This window comes from Diceros bicornis, chromosome 13, assembly GCF_020826845.1.
Source record: "Diceros bicornis minor isolate mBicDic1 chromosome 13, mDicBic1.mat.cur, whole genome shotgun sequence".
Taxonomy (NCBI): Eukaryota; Metazoa; Chordata; class Mammalia; order Perissodactyla; family Rhinocerotidae; genus Diceros; species Diceros bicornis.
Genome location: NC_080752.1, coordinates 39798041 through 39823829, shown reverse-complemented (window position 1 = coordinate 39823829; position 25789 = coordinate 39798041). Strand labels below are relative to the sequence as shown.

At 37.6% G+C, this 25789-nt stretch overlaps 1 non-coding gene across 1 annotated transcript; it reads left to right on the top strand.

The window, feature by feature from the left end:
- The first annotated feature begins 2453 nt into the window (after positions 1-2453).
- Positions 2454-2560, top strand: LOC131413258 (U6 spliceosomal RNA). The gene has a single exon (XR_009221922.1). It is a non-coding gene; the product is annotated as a U6 spliceosomal RNA (small nuclear RNA).
- Positions 2561-25789: the final 23229 nt, after the last annotated feature.

The following is a 25789-nucleotide window of genomic DNA, read 5'->3' as shown; positions in this document are numbered from 1 at the left end:
AGATTAAAAACTTTGGTAAAGGCCACCACAAATGTTAATAGTGTTTAGGGTCCCAGGGAAAGGTTAGGACCATAGTCTGGAAGAAAATGAAATGAATTTAGAAAAACAGGCTTTAATAGTTTTAGGGAATTGGGGGAAAATAACAGTTGGAAGGAAAAAGCAAAAAAGATGCGATCGCTGAGGAACTTGTCATGGCATGTGTGTTCAGGAATTAGATCGGAAAACAGGTTACGATGAGTCATAGAAGATAAAATAAAAATAACTTATGAACGTTCAGAAAGGGAAACTTAATGGGTTACTAAAAATACCTATGTGGTTTTATTTATTTATTTGAAATTTCTGACTTTGGAAAAAAAGGTTATAACGTTCATTAATTAGATCAAAGTAAATCTTGGGTGGTGAAAAGCTACATCAAATTAAAGGAAAAAATCATTAAAGATGACTTTTTGAAGACAGTTTATATGGCATTAAGATGAACAGATGGGAAATGCTCTTGGAGAATAGAAATGGCAGATATCTCTGTTATAGAAAGAGGGGCTAAAAGGTAGTTCCTGATAACTGATAAAATAATCTGATTTTCAACGCTGAAACTTTATTTTGAAAAATAAAATACATTATATGTGAAGTATTGAAGACAGATACTCTGCTGTTTTTCTTACACCAAGCTGTTTTTTCACGGTAGGTTAACAATACCTACTAACTGTGGTGTAAATACTGTGTACCAGGCACTGTGTTAAGGAATCGCTTTACATTCTGTGTATCATGTAATCAACAATCCTGTAAGGTAGATGGTCTTGTCCCTACTTTACATGTGAGGAACTCAGAGATTGAGATTAAGTGATTTGTTATATATAGTTAGTGGTCACCTATCTATAAAGGGAAAAGCCAGAATTCAAAAACCCTGTTCTGCCTGAATCCAAGTGTATGCTCTTAACTACTAGACTAGAAATTAGCCTAATTCTGTGAAGTTAGAACTAAATGTTAAATTTTATGTTTACTTTAAAGCTCTTTGTTATGCCTGAAATAAAGCCAACCAATTTGAATTTAAAGTAAAATAATTTTGTCCTAGATTAAAGTGTATCACTGAGGTGTTATATATGTCTGTGTGTTATGTTGACAGTTCAGTTGTCGTTTGTTTTGCTTTTCTTCCATCATTCATTTATAAAAATTTCGGCCAGAATATCATTGAATTTTGGTCTCAAAGCCATTTTTTTACCTAGGCAAGCTTATACTTGATTTGAAAAGAGGTGCCACTTTCCAAGTGACTTAAAAATTTAAAATTTCACTTCTGCATATTTTATTCACCGAATCCAAATTTATTTTCATACCTGAGTTCTATCTATCTAGTTCTATCTAGTGTTTAAAAATTATTAAAGTATTGGTATATTAAACCATCCCCATCATCTAATATTTGATTTCAGTCCTTCTACATTTTTCAAGGACATAGTGGACGAGTTTGTTAAAGGGCTTCACTTTTCAGACCTGAGTGTTTGTGTGTGTGCGCGCGCGCAACATACGGAATTACACATAAAAGAAGCCGGTATACTTAGCCCTAAAATTGGTAGTATGGAGAACCTACTTTCCTTATGCACTCTTACAGAAAATGTTATCTTACCTGAAACAGAAAGAAAGGTGGTCTTAAAACATTTTTTTAAAATGCAATAATCATGGCTTTAGATTATTCAGGGTATTTTCTGCTGTTCTGTTGGATGAAAATCTGAGCCATTTGGAAAACAATATATAGGTCAACCGATATCAGTATTTTTGTTAAAAACCTTTTAATTCTTAAGGATTGTAACATCTTGCTTCTAGAATTCTGTGTAATTTGGTCCATTGCTTAAAGTAGTTGGGTTTTTCAGAGTAGAATCAGGGATTCTCAGTACTCACTAGTCTTGAATTTAAGGTCACCATGACAGTAATGTCATGCTATATTAGGGAAGAGCTGAAGGCTTATTGTTCACTGCCTAAGCTCTCAAGTCATTTCTTTGAGTTTATAACTGATCAGTTGATCTGGCTCTAAGAAAACTAGCTCTCTTTAACAAAATTTTCAGGTTAGTTTTGTTTGGTGTAGTCTAAATGTCTGCCAGAGGGGCTGGCCCCATGGCCTAGCGGTTAAGTGCGCACGCTCCGCTGCTGGCGGCCCGGGTTTGGATCCCAGGTGCACACCGATGCACTGCTTGTCAGGCCATGCTGTGGTGGTGTCCCATATAAAGTGGAGGAAGATGGGCACAGATGTTAGCCCAGGGCCAGTCTTCCTCAGCAAAAAAAATTAAATAAATAAATAAAAAGAGGAGGATTGGCAAGGATGTTAGCTCAGGGCTAATCTTCCTCACAAAAAAAAATAAATGTCTGCCAGAGGAAGATTATTAATGATGTGAAATATTACATTAATAAAAGATCTGGCCCATATTTTCTGAAAAGTCACTATCATTACTCTCTTAATAACATTTGTAGTGGTCGCTTTGGCAGCACATATACTAAAATTGGAATGATACACAGAAGCTTAGCACAGCCCCTGTGCAAGGATGACACGCAAATTCGTGAAGCGTTCTGTATTTTTCCACTGTTAGTGCAATAAAAAAAATTAAAAATCTAAAAAAATAACACATATCACAGTTTTTGTGTTGCTTTATATTTTAATCTGGAAAATGAGTCAAAGCAATGATAAGTGCTTCTTAGAATTTACCCAAAGATTCTAGGGTAGAATATTTGTGTCTTTAGATGTATAGTGTAATAGCCTTGAAGAAAGAAGTTTGAGTATCTGTACTCCAGCAGCTGAACACTTATGTGGATTCTCAGTGTATGATTTATGTGATCCTGCTTATCAATAAACATTTGAGAAAAATGTTTAAATAATTCTAATAAGATAGCAAACCCAAATTGAGGCTTTATTCTGTCTTGTGGTGTTGAAAATTCTTAACTTTAATCTTGTTTTTATTAGTGTAACATGTTTTTCATCTTAAAAAGAGGATTGCAAAAAAAAATGACAATTGCTAGTTTATTTTTCTGCAGTGTGAGCTTTTTTTATGACAGTAGGAATTACCAAAAATTCCCATTTTGGATTTGTCCTTGAGAAGTATTATAAAGGTAATTAAACTTTTTTTTCTTTTCAGAAAGTACAGTCACATCTTGATCAACCTGTTAATGCCCATGAAGGGATATCATTAAATGGATTGATCTTGTACATCATTAACCAGATTTAGATAGTCAGCTAAAAGTCAGCTATTTATTGAAAAGGTTAAGTCTAGTCTGTACCTAGCACTGATGTCATCCATTCATTTCACAACCCTTGAGTGTTTTGTGTCAGGAGTTAGGAAGACAAAATTAGTAAGTCGTGATCATTAAATTTTTTTAATTTTTTTTTAAATTTTTTGTTTATTATTCTCAAAAGAATTTAGAGAAGATTCCAGGAGGCAATGACAGATTTATAAATAGTAGTGATAATCATCAAAACAAATCTTCCAGAAACACCATTGGAAGTTCAAAAGGTGTTCTGTGCTCTTAATAAGATATTCAGCTTGTAATTGGAATACATGAATAATGTGTATGATTTAGATTACTCCTAGAGAGCAAAAGAGTTTGTAAGATACATATATCATGGGTTTTGGGGTTTTTTTAGCTAACTAAAATTAGAGTCTACTGGATGTGAGCAAAGTAACTTGATTTTAATAATTTTCACCTGTACAGTTCAAATTTTAATTAAAGAAAATATAAAGATTGAGGGGCTGGCCTGGTAGTGTAGTGGTTAAGTTAGAGTGCTCCACTTCGGGGGCCCGGGGTTCATAGGTTCAGATCCCAGACATAGACCTACGTACCGCTCATCAAGCCATGCTGTGGCGGTGTGCCATATACAAAATAGAGGAAGATGGGCACAGATGTTAGCTCAGGGCTAATCTTCCTCAGCCAAAAGAGGAAGATTGGCAATGGATGTTAGCTCAGGGCCGATCTTCCTCACCAAAAAAAAAAAACATATGTATAGAGGGAGATTGAGTGATTGAGTGTGTATGAATCTGAAAGAACAAATGTGGAGGTAGGTTTCATTATATTTTTATCTATTTTTCCATTACTGAAAACTTTAAGCTTTTAAGTGAGAAATCCCTGGTCATTGTTGGATTTAGTGAGCAGTTCTTTGAAACGTTTTTTTCCTCCCTGAAGATAAACAGACACAGAGATGTTGCTTCGTTCAAACCGAATAGATTTACTAAAAATAACGTTTTTCTCCATTCCTTCTAACTCATAAGTTTCCTTATGAGATCAGGTTGTTTCCTACTCCATTATGTCTTGTGAAACTGGTTCATCTAGTGTCTGATAATATATTTTATTGTTAGCAGTGTTATAGGACATTAAGACATTTGACAGGAGTGACTGCTGAGGTGATTTAGAAAGAAAAGATAGACGATAATAGCTCCTTTTTGGAAAATCTCAGGACTATATGTCTCATAAGAATATGTGTTTTAACCCAGTGACTTGCCATCCTTTTCAGCTCTCAGTCTATTATTTTTCACCCATGAACATTTTCTTTTTGAAAAAGTTCTAAGGCCTATAACTGCCAGCTAAAACTTTTAGTCAGGCAGGAGGAAAGAACTGAGGTTAACACATTGAACTGGTTATAATTTCAGTCAAAAATAAACTTGACAAAAGAGCTAATACTGGATATTTCCAATGAGCTGTCATTGTCTTAAGTTATTTATACTTATTTACAACCCTGTAAAGTATAAATGTGGAAACCAAAACACAGATTTGTTGATCCAAGGCCCCCTAACTAGAATTGGCCAATCCGTTATTGAACTCAGTTGGGTCTGATACCAGAGCTCGCATTTTAACCATCACTTTGTACTGCCTTCTGGATTTTACTTGCTCCATGCAGTCTTATCAGGTAAATGTCATTAGGCTGCTTTGAAATATTGAATAACTGGGATACTACTAACTAGTTGGTTAGACTAGTGGTTTCCCCAGCTCAGAACTGTAGGTGGGGCCGAGGACTAGTTTTATAGAAATAAGAGGATAAGAATTTTGTGTTGTGATAGTAAGATTAATGATAGCCTTTGAACAGCTCAGCAACTTCCATTTTGTATATAAATGTGCTATCAGTGCAGCCTCCATTAATTGAACAATGTCCTTCTGAAACCTATTTACAGTTTTTCAAACTACTCTTTTTTTTGTAGTAGTACTCTTTTGTACTCTTCTGCCACAAGTTTACTAAACATCTTGTGATTTGAGATTTTACCAGTTTTATAACATCTAATTAGAGTGTTTCAGGATTTGTTTTAAATTACTTTTAATAAAATGGAGCCAGGCTGTGTTATCTCATCTGCAACCATTATGATTTTACATGGGATTCAATTTTATCATCTTAACTTTCTTTCCAGATTGGAGTTTTTACCCTTTGAAGGTAAAAGCCACTTTATTTTTTATAAGCACTTCTTAGTTGCCCTGTTTTGTACCTTCCTTGGTTTTCTTTTATGTCTTTGAAGTGGCTGCTGGAATGTCATGAGGTATGCTGGTTGCATACATAACGATGGCTTTGTGTAGTGTTGATTTTCTTTTCTTTTTTTTTTTTTAATATGTATACTTTTCTGATTACCCCCGATTGTTATCTTTCTGTTTGTGTGTGTTTTGGAAGTGGGGCATTATTGTTTCCATTTCACTTTATAACTCACGTGATTTACCTAGGTTAGGGTCATAGAATAAAAATAGAGTGGAACCCGAACTTATTTCCTGATAGTTTTCCAGTCACCTTGATTCCTGGACAAAGAAGCCTGTAGTATGCATAAGCAAATTTGAATGGCATCCTAATTGCCTATTAACTTTGGAAAACTCTGTTCTCTGATAGTAACAGCCTATGTGTGTGTGTGTGTGTATATATATATATATATGTATACACACACACACACATACATGGCTGGTAAATAAACAGTTGCGCAATATCAGAACTGGGACTTAACGGCCTAGACGGTATTAAAGGCTGGCTCTAGTTATACTCAGCTGCAAGACCAGCTTCAGAATTCCAAATAGATATTTGATGAACCAAGGTGCCCTTGCTTGCTTTGGGGTTCCATCTAGCTGTGTTATGCCTAGGAGATTCTTAATTACAGATCATTTTAATTGCTCTTTAGTCAAAGCCAGCCTGCTAATGGCAGCAGTGATCTTCAGGCCATTTGGGTTGCTTTTTTCCTCCTGATCATTATCCTTGATCTTTTTGTTATTTTTGACACAATTGAGTAAACATTGAAAACTCGTCTAGCTTTCTTGGCTCTGTTTGATCCACAATTCCGTATATTTTCTTGTCCCCTGTAATGCCTCCTTCTTGTGTCTTTTGTCCCTCTTTAGGAACTTCAACCACTGTGAGGACTACTGGATTTTATATTCTCCCAAATCATCTCTCTTAACTCTGATCTTTCACTCTCTAATCTCCTATGTGCTTCCAGATCACATGAAACTTGATGGTGTTGAAAAACAGTCACCAGCATGTGTTCATTTAACAAACGTTTAGTGAGTACCTGTGTTCCTGGCACTGTGCTGGCCCTGGGGATACAGAGGGAACGTCTGGCAAAGGGAACTAAACCTTATAGACATAGCCTTGAAAGAATTATATGTTTTGGGAGCATCTCTTGATCCTACAGGTTGCAATCCTAATAGTGCTTCTGTTGGGTTTTCTTTTAATCTAGTCATGCTGATTCTTCTATGATGTCTTTTCCTTAATTTCTCTAGTCGTTAATTTACTATCCTAGAGTGGCAGTTCTTAATCTTTTTTTGTGTGTGTGTGTGAGGAAGATCAGCCCTCAGCTAAGATCTGCCAAACCTCCTCTTTTTGGTGAGGAAGATTGGCCCTGGGCTAACATCTGTGCCCATCTTCCTCCACTTTTATATGGGACACCGCCACAGCATGGCCTGACAAGTGCGTCGGTGCGCACCCAGGATCTGAACCCGGGCCGCCAGCGGCAGAGCACGTGTACTTATGCCACAGGGCCGGCCCTGGCAGTTCTTAATCTTATAGGAGAATGACTTGGAACCAGTGTAGAAAAAAAGACCAGCCAAGAGAACTAATAGCTGTACTTTAGTATTTCAGTTGACTGGAACACTTGAATTAAAAGATTCTAGAAATTCAGCAATACTTTTTAAGAGAATTATGTTTTATTAATTACAACAGCATTCACATTCAGATTTAGACTGATTTTAGAGAGCCACCTTTATGCTAGATAATGTTGTAGGTACTGAAGACATAGCAGTGGATTAAAGACAGTCTTCTCCTGTTATGGACCTAATGTTCTATTTAGGGAGAAAATTCATATTTGGCCTGTTTAATGTACCCCCCAATCCAAGACTTATAGGTTAGGAAGTATTGCTGTGTGCCCTACAAGTTAATTCCTGTATTTATTCCTAATTTTCCTGCCTAATCTCTCTTACTTCTCTTATTTGTCCTACAGAATTGCCGTAATAATTATCACACAAACACCAACATTTCCATTACATCATGATGTCAAATCTAAATTCTTGAAATTTGAGACCTTTCGTATATTTCTCTTTTGAGACTTTGCATATACTTCCTATTTTATCTTTCCTTTCAAACCTTGTATTCCTAACTATGATTGTACTTAACTGTGATTGTCTAACTGTGATTGTACTTAAACCTTTACTGTTAGCCTTAGGAAAGTTACACTGCCTTTGTCTACCTTGCATTAACCCATTACTTCATAGCAATTACTTTGGAGATTATTCCGTTTTCCTAAGAGACATGGATTGGGATGTGGCATCATTCACGAAATAACAGGAATATATGGTTGAGCTATCAAAATTGCTATATACAAAATGATTTTTAGACTCCTACTAGTGGCCCACTTCAAGGAGCATTTGAAATCACTTTAAGTGGCAGTTTGGCAAATTTGTAATGAACTTTATTTAGATGCTGTGGATAACAAAATCTGTAAGTAGAAAATGCAGAAGGGTCAAAATTGATCATTTGGATATGAGTTTTCAGTCAGGTTTTGAGACTGAACCTAATGACTCAAAGGAAACTTGGGAAGACTTTCCGCTCTTAACTGTTAACGGAGCAATCTCCAGCTTCACAGTTGTGAGAATTCTACTTGCAAGTACACAGAGCAGACGGTATTAAAACAGTCCACTTGGCGAGTCCTGGCCTAAAAATTACACAAGTGAATACATAGATTTTCACATGCTGTTGTGTTTTCTGAAAGCAAAAGTACCGTAATATTTTTGCAGTGTATGTCCATATTGCTGTAGTCATCCATACTATGGGTGAAAATGTTTAAAGAGTTCTTTGCTTTAATCATGGTAATAAGCTCCCTTAGACAAAATCTGTTAGACATGCCTCTTTATGACCTCTATGCTCTAGCTGTCTCTTCCTGAGGAAACTAAAGTACAAAAGAAGGCTTCTTGATATTTTGCCTTGGACTTGATACCTAGTCTAACTCCTCTCAGGTTATTCAAGGAATAGCTCCCATTCATTGAGTTCTTACTGTGTGCCAGACACATGAATCTAAGTGCGTTTTGTTATCTTTAATATTCACAGTAACCCCTGAGTTGGGCAGTTGTATCCCTGTTTTACCAGTAAGAAAACTGAGGCCCAGAGAGGTTGAATAATATAGCCAGGGTTGTACAGCTAGTTTGTGATAAAGCAAGTATGAGAACTAAGAACTTACCTTTCTACTTTTTTTCATTTTTATCTTTCTCCAGAAATATATATTTAGCTTTCTAAGAGCTAGAGACAAAGCATTTTCTTAGGTTAGATTTATTGTGGGAAGTTTTGAATTACAAACTAAAAAGAGCAAAAGGTTTATTCTAGAATATAATGTTTAAATTTGTAAAACTTAATTTGCTATTGTATGCTTCTATTGCCCTGCCCTTAGCATCATAGAATATTTTCTTTTCCACATTTTGTGATTGATAAATGTTTGCTTCTTTATATATACAATAGCTTTAGTTTTGTAGAGGAAAGGAATAAAAGAAGTTAAGTTGGTTTTATACTTATAAGTATAGCCTGTTGGCTTTAATTATCCCCACAGTAAATTTGATCATTCAATTCACCATCATTTAGGATGCAGACACACTGTGTACATAAGAGCATACTGCCTTCCATTTCCTCCTAATATCAGTAGTGATCATTGATGCCAGGTAAGAAGAGGGTGCTACCTTATATTTTAGTTGGCTACTTTGTGTGTAAAGACAGCGTTTTAAAGAATTTACCTGAAGCTATTCTGAAAGTTAAGTATGATACTTTTGTCAAAATCTGGACTCAAATTCCAGCCTGTATTCAGGGAGCCCGCCAGGGAGATCCCTGCTTTTGCCCTTGAAAAATTAAAATAATAGCTGATAAATATTTAAGTGAATATGTGCTTGGTGTTTAATGCTAATAGCCAGCATTTGTAAAGTAGTTACTATGTGTCAAGTACTGTTCAAAGTGCTTTTCAGGTGTTCTTGAATCTTCTTCACAACTTCACTTTACAGATGAGGACACTGAGATGCAGGAATGTTTTGTAGTTGAGCTGTGATTTAAATAGTAAATAACTGGTCTGTTCAAAAATAGAGCCCCAGAGTATTGTAAAGAATGGGTTTTTATTTAGTTTTTCAATTTTGGTGTTTTCTCTCTCCCTTTCCTCCCCTCAGCTTCCCTCTACCTCATGTTCTGTGTTGGATTCCCCCCCCCCCATATTTAAGTTTTGCTTTTGTTTTTCTTTTTGCTTTTATTGCTTTTCAAAGGATTTTAGCATCCTTAGGAGCAGAAAAGTCTGGAAATATATTCATAAGTTTAAAATTTTTATAGAAAACTTCACAATAATTATACTTCATTGACCTATGTCTTGTCTTAAAATCTTTCGTTTTGAATTATGTTATTTAGGGAGAGGGCTGTTAAAGTGTTCTCTCTGCCCATGTATAATACGTTTTAGATCTCCCACATTTTTTCCTGGGTATTTATCAGGAGATAGTATAGAGGTTTGGTAAGTAATCTAGTTTGATTTTTATATCTCAAGGGTTTCTCTTACAGTCACATACTTGGGTTTTCTTTATTCTGGCCTTTTTTTCCCTGGTGGTTCTATTTGCAGTATTAACTGAAAATCCTTGTGCTAATGCTAATTTTGATCTTTTTTTTCACTAGCATGTATTGGAGCACTCAGACTTGACGAAGGACATAGGTAAAAAGTATCATATGGAACATTTTCTAACATTAGGGTTACGAAATCTTTTTCCTTGTTTAGTTGCATACTTGCCACGTTCAATCTGAAAATTATTTACAAAACAATTTAAGTGGTATAGATTTTGCCAAAACGATTATAGATGTTTTGATTCTCTCTTATTTTTATAAACGTAGCATCAGTTCTCTTAATCTTTAAGGTCAAAAAAGGTAGTCTCATGTTACGTTAGGAAATATTGAAGACCTTAAAGTATCTCCCCTTTGTGTGAAATTTTATGCAGAAGACTTGAATTACTTAATTATAAAGTGAATAACAAATATTTATGTAAAACACATTTTAGATATATCAGAATCAGGCCTTACTGCTGCTTTGTCCCAAATGCTTTCTTATTTTCCCAGCACCCTCATTGGATTTAAATCCCATATCACGTCTCTCACATATCTGAAACAAGTGTGCCAAGGTGAACCCTGCGTGTCCTTGTAAGTTCTTTTCTATGACTAGAAGTTGTAGAAGACAAAAAAACCTTGGAAGTGACGTATTTCTTTATCTCCTTCATAAAGTTGTTTTAAAATATCCTTTATTTTAATATATAAACAAGATGTGCCACACATTTTTAAATTTTAAAGTTAATTTAGTGACACCAAAAATGTTAACGTTAATTTTTCAGTTAAACAAGTGTTCTTTGAAAATTAGATATCTGCAATATTATTTTTACTTGGAGTTACTTGAAGTTTACTTAAAGCCCATTTACTGGGAGTAGAACTTTGTAGTGAATGATTGAAGAGGACTAGGTTCTTCTGCAAAATCAGTGAGAAAATGAGTTTCTGCATATGCATAATACATACTCTCTTTTCCTATTTTGTCTTGATAATCAAATCATTAAGAACAAAGCTCTGATGGCAGTCTAGGAAAGATTGAGAACAAGAACACATCCCCCAAATTCCACTTTTTACTTCTCATTTATAGTAACCTAGTTTAGCAAGATCAAATTGGGATTTTCACCGAAGGTATCAGGTAGAACCATTAGTCCTTTAAAGAATTGACTTGAAAAAAAAAGCTAGTGGAGGGAAGGAGAAGTTGCTGGTTGAGAGCAATCAGAAATAAAGATTGTAAGGCATCTTTGAAACTAGTTTGTTGTCAGTAGGAAATTCATCTGGTATGTAAAAGTTTTATGTTTACTCAGTGGATTTTCAGGAATTGATTTATTTCATAAAGCAGAGAGAAGCTAAATGATACGAGTGTGGCTACTGACATTTGAAAATATTATGTCCATATGTTTTTAAAACTGACACTCTAGGTTGTGTAACAGTCACTGGCAAAGTTCATTGAAATCCAGATTTTTTAACTTTCCTTCTTTGTGTTAGCATTTTTTTAAAAGTTGCCTGAAAGTTCAATTTAGATTGGAAAATGAGTGATTAGTGGAGCTGTGTATGATGGTATTAGAGTACTTAATGTGTTAGTATTTTCATGAAAGGAGAGAGCGCAGTAACTGATTTGCCAGTGATTAAGAGAGAGTGATACATGTAGGATTTCTTTTTCTTTGAAGTTTGGGTTAGAAGTTTATAGCCTTTGGCTCATGAAGCTGCCTCAGCTCCAGTCTCTGCTCCGCATCTCTACCTGAGGGGCAGGTGGAGTCCTCCTTTTCACATGTAGCCGCCGCTCTCTTTGTCCCTGACAGTCTGCCAGTGACCAGGATTTCTAAGGTTCACTCTTGGAACCAAGGGCAAGAAGAAAGGGAAGAGAGTGCCTATCAGATAAACTGTCTGCAGTTCCTTGACCCTTTAGGTGATAATTTATGTGAAGAGTAATATTTACTTTGACTACAGATGTGCCTCTAGTTTCAACACTGATTTTTTTCCCGAAATTTCCAGGAGCTTAGCTCAATGTCTTTTTCAAAGCAAGTGGGAGGAAAAAAAAAAACCCACAAACGTTGGGAGGAGAGCGTGATGCAGAGAAAAAGTTTTTCGCAAATTAAAAAAAAGAAAACAGAAGAAGTTGCAGGGAATGGAGTGGGAGGTCAGCGTTAGGGAGGTAGGAGATGATATAAATAAGTATTAAGTAATTTGTAGTCTGATTTGCTTCCTGTGTGGTTTACTTACAACTAACATGAAATGAGTGTTTCATTCCTTAAAGCATGCAGTTGGGGAAGAATGGGAAGCCAGCCCGGAGGCACAAATTTACAGCGGGTGCTCTGTATCCAGGTAGCAGAAATGGCTCTAACAGCATTCAGTCCAGAGCAACAGCATCTCCAAAGGAATAATGAGTCTGATCATCTTCACCATCATCAGCCAATGGATAGGATAAGGCTTCATGAAAGGCATTTTGATGGCTTTAGGTTGTTGGGAATGTATATATAGAAAAGTTGAAATTATGCTCAAGACTTTTTTTCTCTAGTTCCTTATATAACTTGGTATAGTTAATATTTCACAACTAAAATCATCTTAACACATTATTATAATCTTTTTAAATGTATTTTCATGAGCTGTGGATGCAGAAATCTCCATTTGGTGGGCACAGTTTACACTTGACCCTTTGTTTACTCTTGTGCCCAGCGCATCCCCAAATTGGGAGAGATTGCCTCTTTAAAGTTGGTGCCCATTTTGCCTCACTGTTAACAAGGCCTAGCCTACAAGTTCACTTTTGCCCTTGGCTTTGTCCCTGAATTGGGAACTGAGGCACAAGAACTGAGCAGAAGTGTTGAGACAAAGCCAGCAGCTATACTCAAAATATGTATGAGTCAAGTTTTTTTTTTTTTTTTTTTTTTTTGAAAGATGGGTTATTGAGCCCACCTTAGTGAGGAGACACTGAATATTTTGTCTAAATAAAACAATAATGTTACTCATTTTATATGTTTGAAATGAATATTTTAAAGAACCATGCAAGCACTTAAAAATGTAGCTGGAATTGTAGGCCAGAGACATGGTTATTATCATGAGGGCATAAGTCGTGGTTCTTGATTATTTACGCCGTTAGAGAAGAACACAAATATGAATAACTCAGAGTAAGTTAACTTTGAAGTGAGAGATTATATGCCCCTTTATATGTGGGACAGCTGATATCCTTGGAATTTACTTCAAATGAATGATGAAAATACCTGTGAAGACTTGGTGCTGGAACTTCCACTTTTTTTCATGTCCAGTGGTCAGCTTCTTATAAACCTGGCATGAAGAAAAACAAAAATAGTTAATTCTCCAGATCTCTTCAACTGGTATAGTGAAACAGGCATAATGATTTCTCAGTTTCCCCCCTCCTCTTTTGAGTCTATAGGGACAATTGAGATGTCACTGAAGCTATGATTAAGTATATTAGACTATATTAGAGGATTTGAAGTACCAACAGTAGAAGTGGTTCATAGTATAGATGTTACCACTGACCTTAAAGGTAAGATTTACTATGAAAATTCGTAATGCAAGACTGAAGAATGATCAGTTTCAAAATACAAACCTTGAAATTTAAGGTTTGTAAATAAGAATTGTTGTTGGCTGTTACAACAACAAAATATTACAAATTTGGATATCGGAGAGCAGAAGTCTGTTGTTGCCAACTCCTGGCTCTTAGTTTAGCAAATGTAGTCCAGGATGCATCTCAACCTTGCAACAAACAGTATTTTATTTGAAGGCATATTGAGTTCAATGTTGATTATTTAATTGGGCAGTATCAGTAAATTCACAGGCTCTCCTTCCTGTTTAGTGAACATCTAACCACAATATTTTATATTCTTACACTTCTGGAATGACAATCCAAAAGTAGAAGTTGTGGAGAAGAAAGACAGTACTTTGACCATTCTTTGAATGACAGATATTTTGAGGTTTTTTTTCTTCATAAAAACAGACTCCTCAGGACCAGATATGTTCATTGTATTTGCAAAAAAATTGCTTCTAGTCATTATGTTTATCATTCATGAATTAGTATTCTACCATAGTCCCTAAAGGTAGTTTTGTATGCTAACTTTTGTTTTGCCTTTCTAGCTGCTAAGATAGATAATGGTTATTGCACACTGCACGTTTGTAAATGGTCTCCAGGGCGGACTGCCGGCCAGTGATGGAATGAGTACATTGAGGAAGAATGTGTCACTTGGACTCCAGAACCATTCAGCAAGGATAACTGCCTGATGTATGGTCAGAATGCTCAGACTCTGATGGCATACCAATAGCTTTCTCTTCCATTCCCCTAAAATGCAAGTTTTATCAGCCTCAGAGTGCCCCTGATCTAGCTACTCTCCTTTCCAGACCTAGTTCTGTCACTTTGGGTGTGAAAGGGAATTGAGGTGTCAGTGTGTGAGTACAGCAAACCTACTTAATGATTTATAGGAAGCAAATAAAAAGAATTTTGTTTGCTAACTACTTAAAGTGTAGAAAATTTAGGTTTTCAGTTTATTTTGCAAAGCATAAAGACATTTCCTGGTTGTTAATTCCACATGAATTATTCACTATTTTTTCTCTCTCTTACTAAGTTAATTTTAATGCTAATTTCCTATAGTAACTGAGAAAGCAATTGAATGGAATAAGTCTTATCTTTTCAAGTTTGTACTAATGATATTCAGATCAAGTTCACTTTTTTCGGATGTAAGTGGTATGTAAATAAAATATCCATTTCACATTTGACAAATGAGAAAATCACTTAGAACAATTTGCCAGTACAGTCATGCGTCGCTTAACGACGGGGATAGGTTCTGAGAAATGCGTCGTCAGGCGATTTCGTCGTGCAAACATCATAGAGTGTTCTTATACACACCTAGAAGGTATAGCCTGCTACACCCATGGCTCTGTGGTACTGATCTCATGAGACCACCATCGTATGTGCGGTCCATCATTGACCAAAACGTCATTATGTGGCTCATGACTGTATTTTTGATTCCTTTTGTTAGTTATTTTTCTTTTACACGTTTATACTACAAAATAAATCAGGGATGCAGACTCAGACTAAATTGATCAACTTGTGTTTGGTCTTCATGGAAATTACATCTTTTTTTCACCCAATGTTTATTAAAGGAACAAACAAAATTTTAGGCTATAGCAAACTAATACCTTTAGGTAATCTTGACTAAGAGCTGAATTTCATTAAGAAACAGGACGTGTAATTCATTTCCACATACTTTAAGGTATGACTCATCCTTTTTAAAGTTGTGAGACTCAAAACTACGCCCGTATCACTTAATTTTATGTCCTTCCCTGTTTACTGTGTCTGACCTTCAAGATTTCGTGACTGATGCTGAAATGGAAGCCAACCAGTGCAGAAATTTGGGGGAAAATGAATCTGAAGAATGCAAGGGGAAGTAGGAATTCATTTCTAGCATTCCCAAAACCTGCTTTTGTCGTGTCAACTCCACTACAGTCAGAGGAAAAGAACTGAGTTCATGGAAATTACCAGCTAAGCCTTACGTCTGTATTTAATGTTTTTAGGAAATACACTGAAAAGGTAAGTGAGATGTCTGTTTTGAAAAAAGGCTCTATTAGGTATTTTAAAACCAATTGTTCCATATTAGTAAAGGTAGACAGCTTTTTTATTCTGAGATTCAAAAAATCTTTCCCCCATTTGGAATGGTTCTCAATATTTTGGAGAAGGTAGGATTGTTCCAGTCAATATGGAGCGGTTCCTCTTCTCAGCAGTTAAGCTGGAATTTGCATTGAATTGTACGAAGTGCCCATTTTTGTTTTGTGCTCAAATCCTTAAAAGATTATATTTGCATTATATGTATTAAAATAAGAGTAAAACTGTGGGTTTTTATAGGTTTCTGTTAACATCCACCTGTATTGGTTTTTTAGATAATTTTTAAATTACGAGGATTAAATTGTTCCACATTTATTACACATGTATGTAATAGGCGTTGTGCCAGGCCCTGGAACACAAAGATGGACTAGCACACAGCTCATGTCCTCAAGGAGTTCATTTTTATTGATACAATACAGATAGAATTGTAGTTGAAGGATTCAAAATCTAATAAAATGAGGCTAATTCCATTTCCCCATCAAAAATCCACTCTAGCTAGCATGTTAATCTGAATATGACAGATTCTATTTGAAAGATCCTGTGCATGTGTGCGTGCATGTGTGAGTGTGAGAGAGAGACATTTACTAAACACTTCTATGTGCCAGGTACTGTTCTAAGCTCTTTACATATATATATATATATATTTTTTAAATCCTCATTAATATTCTATAAGATAGGTGCTATTAGTAAAGCCTATTTTCTAAGTCGTTAAGGAAGAGAAGTTAATTAACTTGCCCAGGTATGCACTACTATGACCCGGGACCAATATTGGAACCCAGACAGGCTGCTTACAGAGCCTGCAGTGTTAATTTGGGTGTGATATTGATATGCAGTACCTGGCTATGAGTACCCATAAAACATTCCAAATTCCTAATAAAATTTGCCTAGTTTTAAAAAAGGAAAGTTCCAATGGCATAGAAAGATTATAGATATAATAGTAGTCAAACCTTTTAGAGAACCCAGAATTCCCTTTCTCCAACTCCTGGCTCAAAGACAGTCCTTTTGCGTGATGACCTCCCCTTTCCCCCCAGTGGTGTACATGCATATACACAAAATTCAAAGTGCTGGAACAGAGAAGTAGAGTTCTTCATGGGAATATTTTCTATTCAGTACCTATTGTCCCTTGGGTCTACTACTCTTTCTTTTTGGAATGTGGACATTTCTTTAGCTGCTAAATCATGAGAAAATATGACTGCTGAAACTTTTCCTAGGATTTTTAAAAAAATAGATTAGGCTCTATGCAGAAGTAAAGAAAAACTGCTCTGAGAACCCCAGGTAGGTAATTTACTCCCTTTTGTGTGCATAGTTATTCCTCTATCCTCTGTTTTATATTTTTGTAAATCTGATTTTTGAGCTTTAATAAACTGTTTTCTGAAGTGAGTGGTTTTTTTGGTCTCATTTCCCGTTTGATTGTGTATCTCCTTTGGTCACCTTATGTTATTGCCACCTCCTTCAAAACTGGTGGTTTAATTGAAGTAAGAGCACCTACTACATACCTAGTACTGTTGAGCATTAGAGAATACGTATGCTGAGGCTCTGCTCTCAAGGCTGGTGCCACCCAGTACTAAAACAAATTTTTAAAGGAGAAATCAGATGTTATAAAATCAATGTGAACAGTGGTTGATTGTATATCTCAAGCAATTGTGACAAGAAAAATCTGCCCTGGTGAAATCAAGTTAACTATTCCATTAATAGTGAAATTAACTGGAGAAATAATTTGGACTGTATTTCTTCTAGATCAGTGCTTCTCAAACTGGAATGTGTATGTGAATCACCTGGGATCTTGTTAAAATGCAGGTTTTGATTCGGTAGATCTGGAGTCAGCCTGAAAATCTACATTTCTTTTCTCTTTTTTAAAAGCTAACAGTTTGGGGGCCGGCCCCATGGCATAGCAGTTAAGTGCGAGCGCTCCGCTGTTGGCGGCCCGGGTTCGGATCCCAGGCGCGCACCGATGCACTGCTTGTCAGGCCATGCTGTGGCAGTGTCCCATATAAAGTGGAGGAAGATGGGCACAGGTGTTAGCCCAGGGCCAGCCTTCCTCAGCAAAAAAAACGAGGATTGGCAGATGTTAGCTCAGAGCTGATTTTCCTCACACAAAAATAATAATAATAAAAATAAAAAAATAAAAGCCAACAGTTTTTTTGAAACACAATTTATGTAAAATTCACTCCTTAAAAGTGTATAATTCAATGGTTTTTGTAGCATGCGGATTTGTGTAACTATCACCGCTGTCTGAATTTCATTCAGGACGTTTTCATCGTGACAAAAAAGAAACCCTGGATCTCTTAGCAGCCTCCTATCCCCACCCCCCAATTCACCACCACCATCCCCAAGTCTATGGCAACCACCAATCTACTTTCTGTCTTTAGTGATTTACCCGTTCTGGACATTTCATGTAAATGGAGTCATACATTATGTGGACTTCTGTAATTGGCTTCTTTTACTTAGTATAATGTTTTCAGGGTTCATGCATGTTGTAATGTGCATCAGGTACTTCATTCCTTTTTATGGCCAAATAATATCCCATTGCATGGACATAACAAGTTTTGTTTATCAGTTGATGGAAGTAGGGTTGTTTCTATCTTTTAGCTGTCATGAGTAATGCTGCTGTGAACATTCATATACAAGATTTTGTGTGGACATGTGTTTTGGTTTCTGTTAGGAATATACCTAGGAGTGGAATTGTTGGGTAACATGGTAACTTTCTTTTTTTTAATTGCAGTAAAAACACTTAAAATGAGATCTACCCTCTTAAATTTTCAAGTGCACAATACAGTATTGTTAACTATCAGCACTGTGTTGTACAGCAGATCTCGATCATATGTTAACTTTTAACATTTTGAGGAATTGCTAAACTGTTTTCTAAAGTGGCTGTACCATTTGAGAGTCTGCATTTCTGATAAGTTCCCAGGTGATGCTGAATAGCAGGCTCTAGATTAAATTTGGGAAGCTATAAAGTGAATAATTAGGAATATGAACTTTAACTTAGTTAAACTGGCAATGTCTGGCCAGCAGCAAAGGTGTTGTGGCTTCACAAGGTCTTGATGCCTCATTTCTTCTAACGTTAGTCTTACTGCCCCTGGGCTTATTCATCTAGCCTTTGAACTCTTCATGTAAATTGATACATCTGATATCTAAAGGGGAAGACAGTATTCATTTTTAGCTGAAAGAAGCAGCTCTAAGTTGAGAATGCCTGTATAAGTGGCAGAATATTTAATAGAGATCTTTGATAGTGTTCTACAGAATTTCTTGATGGCTCTTCAATATGCTGATGATAGCATTTGGGGGAAAATAGATGAATGAATGAATAGCAGAATGAGAGGATGTGTCCATTCCCTTCCAGTTGAGTTCAACAAACATTTTGATCCTTTCTAGATGCCTTCAGAGAACGAAGAGTATAGTGGTGGAATCCTACACACAAATGATTTAATATACTGTAATGAACGTTAGGATAGAGCAAAGGAGGACAGATCAAGGAAAACTCTCAGGAGACTGGGACTCCTAAACTCAATCTCTTTATTCATTTAACTAAGATTTGACTTATTGTGGGAGATTCAGATTCTGGGCTTTGGTTCACAGTTTGATAGGGAACACTAGATGAGCAAAAAGCAAGTATAATGCCAGAAAGTGAGAGGAGAGAACTATAGCTCAAAGATCCGTGAGGTTTCAGATGAGGTAGAGATTACTTCCATTTTGTATGAGGTGGGGTGACAGTTGGGGTTAGGAGGAGGTAGAAATTGAAAAAGATTTCTTGGAGATGACACCTGAAGTAAGCCGGGATTTTAGAAATAGAGGTGTATGAAAAGGGTGTATTCCAAGATGATGGAGCAGAAGAAACTAAAATGTTGAGGTCATAAATGGCAGCATATATACCAGCTACTTGTTTTTTTTTAAGATTTCATTTTTATTTTATTTTTTTTTGTGAGGAAGATCAGCCCCGAGCTAATATCCATGCCAATCCTCCTCTTTTTGCTGAGGAAGACCGGCCCTGAGCTAACATCTATTGCCAATCCTCCTTTTTTTTCCCCCAAAGCCCCAGTAGATAGTTGTGTGTCATAGTTGTACATCCTTCTAGTTGCTGTATGTGGGACGTGGCCTCAGCATGGCGAGAGAAGCGGTGCGTCGGTGCGCGCCCGGGATCCGAACCCAGGCCACCAGCAGCGGAGTGCGCGCACTTAACCGCTAAGCCACGGGACTGGCCCCCATACCCGCTACTCTTTACTGAACAGCTACCGTGTGCCCAGGTGCTGTGCTAAGCTTTGGGTATGCAAAAAAGGAACAAGACCTCTGCTCTCATAATTAGCAATCAAGTAAGAGCGAGAGATTTCAAGTGTAATACAGTGTGATCTGAATAAAGAATAGGATTATGTTGAGAGGTGTAGAAGTAGTTTTAGGAAGGCATAATTGTCTGGACTGGCCATTGGTTCTGTTTAGCTTGACTCAATGGTGCCTGAAATGAAAGGAATAGGAAATAGGGATGTAAAGATGAGTTGGGATGTTATTTGCTGCCTTTCACTTTAGCAGAAATGGTCTAAAAACCTAAGCATGTGGCTAGTAGTCAGGTAGTCAGGAGGAGTTTGGGGTTCCTTTCTTCCTTTAGTGCTTGTGTGACTCTCACCTATGATCAGAAATCAGTGCCTTTAGTGGAGGTGCAGGGTACTTGGTCTGGTCCTCAGTTTAAAAAAAAAGAATTACCTAATATACTCTAGAGTTTAACTTCTACACCCCATAGCTGAAAATTTGTCAACTGTCCTACAAAGATTGATTTATGGAGTACTCTTCAAAATAACTTAATGACAGTTATTTTCAAACTCTTGGCTGTTCACAACCAAGAGTCTTTAATTGCTTTCCCCATTCCAGTAAATCAAATTGCAAGACAAAATTTTCATGAGTTATATTGAACAGGTTTTCACATGTCTTGGGGATTCTTTCTGTGTTATATATTGCAGCATAACAAATTACCCACAAAGCTTAGCATTTTATTTTTTTAGGTTTCTGGGGGGAGGGGTGTAATTTAAGGTTTATTTTAGAGGATAGCTGTAGAAACCAATGTTTATACTAAAACAAAAAGACTAAAATTTAACGAGCTAGTGGCCCAACCTAAGGAGGAAATACTGATAAAGTTAATCTTGTACTCATAACATTTATGCTTTTTGTTCCCAGTATAAATTATTATAAATTATATTGTGGCTACTCAGTGCAGAACTGAGGCTGAAGCATCCTCATATTGATTACATTTCTAGAGTTCTCCTCCAGTATGAGTTCTCATATGTCAGTGAAGACAGGAATCACTGAGAGATTTTCCAGAATTAATACACACATAGGTTTTGCATCTAGGGAGGATTTTCATATTTTCTTAATGTAAGAGGCATCATTAAAGGCTTTCCCTCATTCTTTATATTCTCAAGTTTCTTTGCAATGTGAGTTCTCACAAGTTTCCTAAGGCATATGGGAAATTGGAAGACTTTCCAATACTGGGGACATTCAATAGGACTTTCTAGAAAATTGTCACGTCTCTTAAAAATTGAGAGAACATTCAAGGCTTTCCCATAGTCGTTACATTCAAAATATCTCATTTGTTCAGTAATGTGAACACTTGTGCTGTAGGGTTTTCTACATTCCTTATGTGAATGCCAAAACCTAGCAGTTTAAAACAAACATTATCTGATACAGTTACACTGGGTCAACAATACCCAGGAGTGGCTTGGCTGAGTGATCTGGCTCAGGGTCTCTCAGGAGGCTTGACTGAAGTTGGAGGATTTGCTTCCAATGTGGCTGACTCATATGCCTGGCAATTAGTGCTGGTTGTTGGCAGGAAACCTCAGTTCCTAGCCAAGTGGACCTCCTCATTGACTGACTGACTGTTATGCAGCTAGCTTCCTCCCAAGAGTGAATAATGTAGCAAGCCTCCGTCATTTCCACAGTATCCCATTGATGACACAGGTCAGCCCCATTGGGTATGAGAGGGGATCCCATTGATGACACAGGTCAGCCCCATTCGGTATGAGAGGGGATCCCATTGATCACACAGGTCAGCCCCATTCGGTATGAGAGGGGATCCCATTGGTCACACAGGTCAGCCCCATTTGGTATGAGAGGGGACTACACAAGAGCAGTAATACCAGGGGGTGGGCATCATTGGGACCATCTTGGGGGCTGGGTACCACAACTTGGGATGAATTTCAGGCTCTCTGCTGTCCTATTAAACCAAGTTTATAAAGCTGGCCCTTGACATGCAAACTTAGAAATGCCTATTTATGATTCCTGGTACATTTTAGTACTCTACAGTGATTTCTCCAAAAGTATTTTGACCTAAATGTAAATAAGTTGTTTAGTATACATATAGCACTTTTCAACAACAATTGGGTTGGCAGACATTTTTCTAAGATTCATAGACTGCTTAATATCTACATTGAAATAAGTTCTGACATGTTTTAAGTGTGTATAAGGTGCTCAGTAGATATCTGCTCAACTGAACTGACAAGAAGAGTGAGAATTCTCTTCTCTCTCGAGCTTATTTGAGAAGGTGAAGGTAGGAATTAGGGATTGATTGGAGGCGGGGGAGGGAAGGGTCTGGCATGACCGCTAGTTTCTAGTTAGATGATCTGGTAGGTAGTAGCGTTTTACTGAGAAGGGATGCAGGGGCAGGCCTGGGCTCAAGAGGGGTGACTAAGGAATTTGAACACAATTAGATTGATGTGTCTCTGGAGATGCCAGAAACTTGAATTTGGAAATCTGTCTGTCTACATGTAGTCTGAAGCTCAAGTGAGAGATCAAGGCTGTAGATAAATCTCCAGGAGAATTGGGAAACAGGCAACGCTAAACCCAAGGGAGAGGAATTTCAAGGAGGGGAATGGTCAACAGTACCAAATACAGCAGAGAGTGTGAGAAAGATGATGGAGATGTGTCCACAGAAATTGGCAGAATGATGTCAGAGGAACAGTGGGAGAAAGGCAAATTGCTAGTGCGCTGAGTGAGTGAGAGGTGAGAACATGGAGTAGTGTAGACTACTACGAAGCTTGCTGAAAAAGGAAGGAGAGAAGAAATAGAGATAGTTAGAAGGGAATGGAGGAAGGAGGTTTTTTTTAAGATTGGAAGGGCCAATTGCAAAAGGAAGGTTAAAAATACAGGAGGGGGGCTGGCCGCGTGGCTCAGCGGTTAAGTGCGCGCGCTCCGCTGCTGGCGGCCCGGGTTCGGATCCCGGGCGCGCACTGACGCACCGCTTCTCTGGCCATGCTGAAGCCGTGTCCCACATACAGCAACTAGAAGGATGTGCAGCTATGACATACAAATATCTGCTGGGGCTTTGGGGGAAAAAATTTTAAAAAATATATAGGAGGGGATGACGACCACTAAACCAAGGCCCCAGGAGAGATGAGAGTGAATGGAATGGAAGCCCTGATGAAGCAGTGGACCTTGGACAAAAAGACATCTCATCTGAGACTGGAGGTAAGAATATGTGAGTTTGCAAGGGGAGAAGGGGAGATTTGTGAGTTTATTGTGTTAAAGCTTGTTTGCTTTCAATATTGACTTTTTCAGGGATGACAAGTTCACTTTGATTTAGAAGTCCACAAGAAGAGGAATGCAGTATTGATGTGTTAGGAAGCCCTGTTATAGTTCAGCAGACTAAAATTAACATCATCTTCAGACTGACTAGCTGTGAAGCCCTGGGCACATTGTTTAACCTCTCTGGACCTCTGTTCTCATCTCTGAAAACAGTGCACTAGGTGCTCTTTAAGATTCCTTCTAGCTCCGTATTATTGTGTCTAATCTGTCTGAATCCCATTCCTTAATGAATATGCTGCAGGATTTAGTTTGGCTCACTACTTTTGAGTGTGTTTTAATGATACCTTTAAATTAGTCTGTAGTGTCAGGTATGCTCTAATATGCCATTTATGCATTTTTCAAGATACACTAATTTCAATAAACATGCATCTCAGCTCTGCTGTGTCACTAGGCAAATTACTTAAGCTGTCTGAACCTCTGGTGTCTCCTATGTAAAATGTGAAAGAGGTACTACCTACCTTATTTAATCTTCACAACAGGACTATTGTATATATAAACACTTATTCATGATGCTAGAAACACTGCAAGATTTCGGTAAATGGTAGGTCCACAATCCTGTATGCAATATACATCTTGGTGGCCAGATGTATTTAAGAATTCAGAAATTTTAGAATTTTAGGAAGCTATTCTGGGGCATAGGTAATTATATTGGATATTATGTTATCCCCAGCAGAGTCTGGGGCAGCATCCATAGTCAAACATGAATATTTCTGCAGGGAACATGATAAAAACTAACAGTAGGGGCCGGCCCCGTGGCGTAGTGGTTAAGCGCGCACGCTCTGCTGCTGGCAGCCCAGGTTCGGATCCCAGGCTTGCACCGATGCACCGCTTGTCAGGCCATGCTGTGGCGGCGTCCCATATAAAGTGGAGGAAGATGGCACAGATGTTAGCCTAGGGCCAGTCTTCCTCAGCAAAACAAAACAAAATGAGGAGGATTGGCATGGATGTTAGCTCAGAGCTGATCTTCCTCACACACACAAAAAAATAACAGTACCCTTGAGTCAGTTCAGGTTTTGCCTGCAAATGAACTTTGCACCAAACTTAGAAAAATTCTTTTGGTTTTCATAATTTTTTGAGTTTTGGGGTTGCCAATGAAGAGTATGGACCTGCACTAATCAATCAGCCTGTGTTTATTAAGCCCTACTTTGTGGCCAGCTCTTTAGCACTATGGTTTTAAAAGCACAGAATAAGCCTTGATACCTGTCTTCCTCTGCTCTGTGCTGTTCGGATCATGAGTGGAACAGAACAGCATGGAATAACTCAGTGGAAAACTGAGCAAAACACTTGAATCATGAATCAGCACATAGAAGAAGAGATTCCAGTGATATATGAAGTGCTCAACCTCATTAGTCATCAGGGGAATGTCTGAGGATGGCAAGTGTTGGTGAAGACATGGAGCAATGGGAACTCTCATACACTGCTGATGGCAGAGTAAATTACAACAACTGCTTTATGAAACAGTTTGTCTTTACCAGTAAATTTGGAGATATACACATATACCCCATGATACAGGATGGCCACTCCTTAGTTATACCCTAGAGAAACGTGCACGCATGTGTTAGCATACATCTACAAGAATGTTATGGACTACCCAGCAGACTTGTAGAGTTCTATTTCTAGGTCTGTGTAGTGATTTCATGGCTATTTGCTTTATAATTATTCATTAATCTCTATGTTTAATGCACTTGTCTGTACTGGCGTTATGTTTCACAATCGAAAAGGTTGTTTTGAAAAAACACAGGCTTTAGAGCCTGATCTATGTCTAAACTTAGTAACTTTGTGACCTTGAGCAAAATAATTAACATGCTGGCAGTACACTAAGGATTATTGGGGCAACCTATCATAGTGCCTATTGGTGCTAGTAATAATACGATAGCAGTATCTTTCCATGTACCAGGCATTATGCTAAACACGTTAAATAAATGATCTAATTTAATCCTTATAATTTCCCTATGAGACTGATGCTGTTATTTTTCCATTTTTTATTAAAAAAATCAAAGGCCAAAGGCGGTTGTGTCAGGAAACAGGCCTGTTTGCTTAATGGCCTACTCACCAAATTTACTTTTAGTTTTGTTTTGTTTTTTGGGTTTTTTTTTGGTAAGGAAGATTAGCCCTGAGCTAACATCTGTTGCCAATCCTCCTCTTTTTGCTGAGGAAGATTGGCCCTGGGCTAACATCTGTGCCCATCTTCCCTTCTTTATATGTGGGACGCTTGCCACAGCATGGCTTGAGAAGCAATGCGTAGGTCCATGCCTGGGATCCAAAACTGTGAACCCGGGGCCTCTGAAGCAGAGTGCGCAAACTTAACCGCTACGCCAGCGGGCCAGCCCCTACTTTTACTTCTTTATCTGTAAAGTTTATAGTAACTCGTGTTGAGTTTGACAGTTTTAATAGCTTTGACCAGCTTTCATTTTGTCTTCAGTCAGCTTTTTAAGGCACGTTCCGTTTGTTTCTGCACTAACTCGCTGCTGTTATAGCTGCTGCCGTACCCCGAAGGGAGTTGAAGCAGAGAGTCCTCTGCCCAGGGAAGGAGGGAGGAGAGTCAAGCTAGGCCTGGGCTGCTGATCCCAGAGGTGGGTCCT